Source organism: Mastomys coucha, unplaced genomic scaffold (genome assembly GCF_008632895.1).
Source record: "Mastomys coucha isolate ucsf_1 unplaced genomic scaffold, UCSF_Mcou_1 pScaffold17, whole genome shotgun sequence".
Taxonomy (NCBI): Eukaryota; Metazoa; Chordata; class Mammalia; order Rodentia; family Muridae; genus Mastomys; species Mastomys coucha.
Window position 1 is genome coordinate 33,655,080 of NW_022196899.1, and position 9,108 is coordinate 33,664,187.

Consider the following 9,108-nt stretch of genomic DNA (forward strand, 5'->3'; position numbering starts at 1 on the left):
AAGAGCCATGCCTAAGACTCTGTAAGAAGGCTTTTCCCTCTCCAGTCCCTCTCATACACTAAGCCCTCACTCCCAATCAGACCTGTTTCGGCTTGCCCCATGCTCTGCCTCCTATCCTCCATTGCACACAGATGCCCTGAGGGCAAAGGTACCCCAAGATGCCCTGTTCCTTGCTTCCCTTCCCAGCATTATACCAGTGATACCAGGGGTGCCTGGTACCAGGGAAGAGATGAGGAACCATTGTGGATTCCCCTTTTCAGACTTTGCCCGGCCTTGCCCCAGCAGTGTACTGACAACACCCAGACACCACTAGCAGAGAGGCAGGACACAGTACTATGACAGTGTGGTAGTGTCATGAGTGTTCCAAGTTGAAGGCATTCCTATAGCAATCAAGGAAATGAGGTTGAATGCAGTTGTAATGGTCATGCATGCGTAGAAGGGACCTTGATCCAAATCTAACTGGATCTAAACTGGCTGTTTTTAGACTGTTCTCTATAGACACTTCATACAGTTAATGTGTGATAATATTAATGGTTGCCAATATTTTCTAAAGCTTAACAAAGAAAGGAATAAAAGCAAGTACCCTACTGTCACACAAGGAAGAGAAGTCTCCTGTTGGGTAAGCAGTGTGAGGGAAGGGCAGGCTGCTGGAGACACTTAGCATGACCTTAGTGTCCACTGCTCTGTGAAACAACCTGTGAGTTATATGCCTTACCTGGATGTCATAGGAAATATAATGAGCAGAAGACACAGACATGCATTGTTCGTGCAAACTCTAAGATCAAGAAATGATACTTCAGAGAATCGGAGGAAAGACTGTAACCTAACATGGAAGGAAAGGAGAATCTAACTCTGAGAAGAAGGAAGAGTGGTCACCAGGTCCAGAGAGAGACACCATCTATGCTGGCACTCAAGATCAAGGGGACTAGAACGTCATGTAACTCTTTTAATTGACTGAATTCCAATATACCACTCAATTTAAATATTGAAATGCAATTTTATTCTGAGAAGGGAGTGAAAGAGAACCCTCTGCCATGACCCTTCTTGACTCCTTGCCATCTTCCCTTTCAACTTGTGGTTCAAGTTGTCATTTACCATTTATCTCCTCTGACTTTGCTTTTCTCAACCCTAAACCTCTCCTGTTGTAGTGGACAAGTTTATAAAGCAAGAGGATGGCTTTCAGAACATCTGGTCTTATCTGGCATCAGTGAGAGGGGAGGCCCTTGGTCCTGTGAAGGCTTGATACCCAGCATAGAGGAATGCTAGGGTAGTGAGGCTGGAGTGGGTTGTTGGGTGAGAGAACACCCTCATAGAAGCAGGGGGAGGGGAGTAAAGGGAGGTTACAGAGGGGAAACCGAGAAGGGTGATAATACTTGAAATGTAAATAAATAAAATAATCAATAAAAATTTTAAAAGAATTTAAATAACAATTACGCATGAAGTTACCACTGCTGTAAGTAATAAAAACTACTGTTCTAAAATAATATTCCGCTAAGGCTAATATGTTTTCCTTGGTAGCAGCTAAGCTGAAAAATGGTAAGAAAGAATGAGTAGAGAATGTAAATTTCAAGTAGAGAACTCACAACTGCTATGGAGATTAACTTTTTAAATTGTAAATACAAGTCGACACTCGGTTCTAAGATTACATCTTTCATGAGATCATAGCTTTCGTTTCTAATTCTAAAATAACCCAGCTCCTTCTGCTCACACTATCCCATTTCAATCCGCTTCCTCTATCATCATGGTGGTGTGGTCGGCCATGTACATTTTCCCAGATTTAAACATACTGCTGCTAACAATTTTGACTTTCTTATCCCCAGTAAAAGCCAAGAATTTAAACATCAATAAAAATAACACTGAGCCAAAAAATATTGGTCCCTAATGAAAGTACACACTCAGGTGGTGGTTTCCAAATTTTTTCAGACTAGAAACCAAGGACAATGTGGAGTGATTTATGGAAAGAGAAATCTTTGGTTCTTGACATTAAACATTTTAATTAGAAATGCACATGGGCCATATGTTAAAACTGTATTTCCAGAGAAAAAGCAGCACCTCCTAGGATATAAGTTGAAAAGGAGGGATAAGCTGCCTTTGCTTCTTTTAAAAATGCTCTGGAATCCCTAGAGAGGGTCTATATAGGCCAAGTAGAGTGGAGCTGACTACCTTGGATTCTTACACTTATATATTATCTTAACCAGCCATTGCAAGGAAGACACTCACCCAGGTCTCCAATATGGTGGCCCAGAAGACAGAGACAGAGCTCTGCTCACATAGAATGGTTTCACAGGTTGTTTCTATCTATCAATAAAGCATTCAGAAACATTAAAAATGCACCCAGAAAATATCAATGATGTATCAGAAATTTTAAAAACCTACACAATGACATTTATTGACATGACAACATGGATGGAAGAATTCTCACAAGGCTTCACCTCCAGACAAAATGATATATAGGCAGTTGACAGTTTCAGAGTGAGGAAAAATCTCCCGAGTAGGTTAGTCAGTCCAAGGAGTCAGTCCAGAACATATATGAGCAACAAGAAATGATCTTAGCACATGTGTTTACAAACGCATGCATACGTATATGCACATGGGTGTATGTATGTAACAATTATGATCAAAGAATAAGAGGCTATGAACTTGAGGAATGGAAGAAACATGAAGGAGAGAGGAGAGGGAGGAACATGATGTAAATAGAGTGCTCATTTATGAAATTCTTCAAAACAAAATACATAAAATCTTCTGCATATGTTTGTTTACAGTCACTAGAGCTCATTTAAAGAGTCAGACCACTTTCTATGTGTGTGATAGTGACATTTATGGAATTCATTAACATATTTTAAACCAAATTCTGTGAAGCCAGCCTTCTATCAGTTTGGTAATGTGCCGATCAGGAGGACACAGTGATGAGGACACAGCTTGGGTTCTCAAAGGCACATCAAGGTGAGTGAGTGAGATAGCCCACAAACTCTGGGTTCTGGCTTATTATCATGAAGCTCATAATGACTATGTAGTTGTTATCCAGGATTCACTTCTTCTAAACTTTCAACCAGGTTTTAAACATGAAGTTATTTTGTCCTTAACTATTAGTAAAGGTCAATAATCATCAACTGAACTCAAATAATCTATAGTTACTGTTAATCTGGTAATTTATAACCCCTACCTCAAACTTAACACGTTGGAATCTTAAGGCATTATTTCAAGAAGCCTACATTTTTACTAATATTATCCACACTTCTAGATTCTATTTATAAAAGGATTACCTGCTTCATGGCTAGGAGTTTTTTCTATCTCTCCTCTCTTCTTCCTGTCCATCCCACTCCTTCTCAAATACATTCCATCTTGTTCATTAATTATAACTGTTACACATATATAGGTCTGTCTGTGTATCTATGTTTACATGTGGTTATTGATTTGCACTTACAAGCACAACCTGCTGAGCTAACCAGATACCACCTTTATGTGTTCAGGGCTAACTTCATGGGATTGGCTAACCTACCCTGGAGATTCTTCCCTTCTTTGCAAACATCAGCTTCCTGTAGCTCTACACCTAAAGGTGAAAACTTGTGAGAATTCCCCTATCCACACTGACAGGAACTTCATTAGCAAATTAGCAACAAATGTTAAAATAGAAGCTATGTGTCAGGATTCTGTTCTTGAGATCTAATTTTGAAGAAGCTTTTGTTAAAAAAAATACTTCTTTAAAAATTACTACAGGAAGATTCATGGAATATCCTGTTCTGATGAAAATCACAATGAATACAGGACAGAAGGAAACACGAGGGAAAGACAATGTTATAATATTAGTTATAAAAGTGACAAATGAACATGAAGACAGGACTGAGCCACAGCAAGCAAGACTCCCACTCTCCAACTCATTTGATTAAAAACATCAATTTTACAATAAAGCACTAATCTCACAAAACATCCTATACCTAGGACAGTTTGCACCATATACGTTTTATAGTTCGTGTGCAGATATACATCATATTCCAATGTGAAAAGTAGATCACTTTCTCCTGTCCTTCTGTCTTTGCTCTAAGCAAACAAACCTATTTGCCTCAAGTAACCTTTACAGATCTTCTTAATTAGTATGAAACTGGTGAACAACCATCCCAGGCAGTGGTCATATGCTGATTTTCAAAGTCCCAGAATCAGATAGGAAATCAACACTGAGCCTGAAAGTGTACTCTTAGCTGTTCTGAAAGTGTGATGGACATTATTGACAGGGACCATACTAGGGGCAGAGTAGAAGAGTAGTAGTGTGCAAAGTTGGACCTCAAATTAAGTCTTGGTGCCACTGGGGAGAATGGGAGAAGACTGTCACCAAGAACCTGATACATCTCCTTAAGCTGACAGAAGATCAGAACAACCATTAAAGTGAGCTTTGGTTGCAGAAAGTCCCAAGGAGGGTAGCCAATCAGGTTTGTCCTTCTGAGGGCTGCTCTGGTAGCTTCTCTCTGTAACTCTGAATAGACTTACATGATTGATGATCACACTCCCACTCCCAAGACCTTGAAATGATCAACTGTTTGTTGTTTAAGGTATCCAGCTGAGGTCCTTGGTGACTGAAGCTCTTGTTAACTAGACCAGAATGCAAGACTTCTCGCCATTTTTTTCCTGTGTCGCCTGTTTCCTTTTCTGGCTCAACCCTAGCTGCTGTGTTCACAAAGCCCTCTCCCAGGGTAGGTGCCTTGCCTCCCATGTTCCCCCTGCCTGTGTCATCTCTACTTTGGTTGTTTAAGAACACACAGATAAGGAGGCCTCTCCTCAGAGCTTCTAGACTTACTCTGCTTTGGACCTGGAATGCTTTCCCCTGAGATTTTCTAAAGGCCACCACTCGTCATTTACATTTCTGCCAAATATTTCCTCTGCAGAGATGTTCGGTTTGGTTGGCTCTCCTGCCCCGATTACTTTATTTATTTATACCGATTTTCCTGTCTGATGTATTGTACTGACTGGGCTGCATATATCCTCTTAAACCCTCTTCCACAAGAGTGCACGTGCTATTTTCTTATTCATGGCTGCTTCAAGCATGCATATTGGTGGCTATGGCACGCCTTCCTCATTATGGGCTTTTAGACACTGGTTTAATAAATTTAAGAGAATTGTAAAAGCAGCTAAAACACTGAGCATTTATCTTGCTGTCCCTGAGCTATTAACTTAATTTCAATGTATCTTTATTTGTAACCCACAGAAGGGATCTGCATGCATAAGAAGCTTTTAATATTGAATGGTTCACACAAAATAGTGTATCACTGTGGGAAATTAGACTTGCTGGGTTTGTAATATGGCACAAAAGTAATAAGTCTGCATGCATGTTTTATAAGAAATAAAAACATCATTTTCTTTTGCGATGATTAAAAGTGCTTCTATGGTTAAGGAGAGGAATCTGCAAAAACCTTGAATTTATGTGAGTCTAACTGCTTCCCATCATCTCTTACTTCCATTGTCATGGTTTCCTCTGTCATGCTGAGGACAAGCCTGACTTCAAACATCATCCAGGACTACTTTATTCAGGAATGCTCTCATTGCTGCTTTAAAATTATTATAGTGACTGAGAAAATAATGCAAATTATGTATAAAGTATGGAATTGTTTAGGATAGCTGTTTCTACACAATTCCCCCATCTCCGGGAGGCAGCACAACATTATTCTTATCACTGAGGGATCGATAGAGAGACCTGCAACAGGACATTAGACCCATGTGTGCAGACCCAAACTTTAGGCTGAAAACTCGAGATTAAATATTTTTTACTGTAGACTTATGATGTTTTTATTGGTGGAAGGAAAGCTGCTGCATCCCTGTATGAAATTCACATTTCATGGGTGGGTGGCAAACAGGCAAGCCTTTCAGCTTTCATTGTAAAGTAGCCCCCATAGAGTCATATATAGTCACTTCAAACATAGATGGCAGATGTCACTGTTGTCACAAACCTGGGGCTTTGTCTTCAGGCTTTGCCGAGCATCCAAGATTAATATATGGTGCATTATTTTCAAAATGCTGAATTTTACATTTAGTTTATCTAAAAGTCTTTGTATGTTCCCTGACAATTCCACTCTATATATTTATATATTGACAAATTTCTTTTCTTCCCTAAGAAAACCATTTATTTTTCTGAAAGAAACATACATTCCTACAGTTTAATCTCTCTTTCTCTCTCTTTCTCTCTCTCTCTCTCTCTCTCTCTCTCTCTCTCTCTCTCTCTCTCTCTCTCTCTCTCTCTCTCTCTCTCTCTCTCTGTGTGTGTGTGTGTGTGTGTGTGTGTGTGTGTGTGTGTATTACAGCTGGGGTTGTAGAAAGAAGCAAAGCAAAGAAAAACTTCCTATGTACATGCACACACATCATACATACATTTATACTTACAAATACAGTGTCAAGTATATATGTTTTACATTAATTTACGTGTAAGTTTAAATAAATCCAGCACATTTAAAACAGACTTAAGTCTTTTTATTTTATATTTGTGAGTGTTTTGTCTGCGTGTGTGTGTGTGTGTGTGTGTGTGTGTGTGTGTGTGTGTATCACCTGCATTCTTTGTGTCCAAAGAAACTAGTAGCTGCCCTGAAACTGGAGTTAAAAATGATTGTCAACCACTATGTGGGTGCCAGGAGCTGAAATTTAGTGCTTTCTTTGTAAAAGCAGCAAGTACTCTTAGCCACTGAACCATCTCTCCAGCCCCAAATCCTTTTCATTTTAACCTTTAGTTTGCATTTTTTTTTTATCTTTTTGTCTAGCTCTAACCAATAAGCAATCCAATACAAAATGTTTAAAAAACAAAGAGTTTTATTGATAAATGTTGGACCAAATAAATTCACTTATGAATTTATTTTACCCCTTGCTCAGCCATTGCTAAAGTCATTAAAGTTTATGTTTATAAAAAATAAAATTTTGTTATTTACAGAGAATATACTCTTCACATGTTCACCTTAGAAGTTGTTGAGAAATAAGTTCAAAGAAAGAAAGGCAAATAACAATCCATTGTATGTGCACATTAATCCAGACTGTGCAAGAGTGTCCTTGCTGAGAATATATATTCCTTAAGTATGACCTAAAGAATTATATGTAATTAGTCACCTTGACAACATTGAAAAAACACTACTTCCCTGGCTGATTATTCTGGGCCGGTTATTGATATTTCCTCTGCAGCCAGTCCTATAACCAAGAAGGAAGAATGCATCTGAGATAAACACTCTAGGAGGGAAAAACATCCTATCTCAGGATGTCAGAATTTTTCACATCTGTGATCGTTCCTTGGCTTCCTGATTGACAATGACTTATCAGCTACACATTCATCCTAGCATAATAGGGTAGAAATAGATGACAAGCCTACTCCTTGGACAATAAGATTCAGATTTTACATGCTCATTTGATCACTTCTCATTTTGTTTAAAATTACTGACCTTAGTTTAAATAGCTATACATCAGATTGGTTGAATGATTGAGCTTGTTATAATGAAGAGATGTTGTTCAACATACTTTACATTGTGTAATTTATACTAGTTATAATTTTAGCTTTGTAATACTTGGTCTGTGGGAGGTTGCAAGACAATATTACTTCTGTTCTAATCTATGAGGTTATTAAAGTCCACATTACAAGTTCTAGTGGACAAAGGTGCCACATTCTTTGGCTTTCACTACATCAGATGTCATATAACAAATATGACAAGTTCAGATATGGAAAGCTCTTCTCAGAAAGGCACAAAATACTCATCTAACTTTAGAAAAAGAGAACGGTAGAAGTTCACATCATGAAAGTAGGTTTTATTATGCAAACAAGTAGTTGTAAATAAAGGTGCTTCTTTTGGCTATTTATTTACATTTCAAATGTTATCCCCTTCCCAGGTTCCCATCCATAAACCCCTCCCCTCCCCCTGCCTCTATGAGTGTGCTCCCCCACCCACCCACCCACTCCTGCCTCAGCGCCCTAACATCCCCCTATGCTGGGGCATAGAGCCTCCACAGGACCGAGGGGCCTCCTTCCCAGTGATGCCAGATAAGGCCATCCTCTGCTCCATATAGAGCTGGAGCCATGGATCACTCCATGTGTACTCTTTGGTTGGCAGTTTCGTCCCTGGGGGTTTTGGGATGTCTGGTTGGTTGATATTGTTGTTCTTCCAAAACATGAATGCTGAGCACTCTGTAGTAATGCTTCGTTGTCCATTTATTCTTCTTTTTCACCTGTTACCTAAGAATTTCTGGCTCTCACTGACTGCATCATTAACTCCTTCCTCTTTACTCCATACACACTCATCTCTTCTTGGAAGAAAGAATCTCAATGTTGTTTCTATGGCTAACCAAACCCATTGCCTATAATAAAGATATAGGAGATTTCAGTGGTCCTCACTAGGTACATAAATATTAGTATAGAAGAGTATTGGGTCTTTGTGTATATTTTAAATTCTGTTATTTTTCTAAATGACTGGTAGTAGTAGAAGTTTATTTTATTTACTATTCTCCACAAAATGATACTATCTCTACAACTGAGGGTTTTAAAAAAATCATCATCCCAGTTTTACAAATGAGGAAATGTAGGTTTAGAGATTAGTTACCTATTCCATTTGTATAGAACGTAGAGACACCTCCATTTCTGATTAATTAGCATCTCACTGGTTTGTATCCTGTGTCCTGTTATCTATTCTATCTATTCTTTGTTCTTTTCCTTACAACGTGCCCACGACCCTCATTTTCTGTCTTTTTTAGTCCAGCATCAGACTCCTTCTACCTTGTCTTTCATTTGTGACCAGATTCATTTAAAATAGTTAACAACTACAAGTTTTCAAATTCATATTCATTTTTCTTTAATAGGCACACACCTAGAGGGGAAAGTGTCTTAAGGAGCCACATACAAAAAACTGTATCTCAGTATGAAAGTGCTGAGAAGCCTGGAGGAACCATGCAGGTCCTGAACACAATCTCAGTATGAAAGTGCTGAGAAGCCTGGAGGAACCATGCAGGTCCTGAACACAATCTCAGTGTGAAAGTTTGAGAAGCCTGGAGGAACCATGCAGGTCCTGAACACAATCTCAGTGTGAAAGTGTGAGAAGCCTGGAGGAACCATGCAGGTCCTGAACACAATCTCAGTATGAAAGTGTGAGAAGCCTGGAG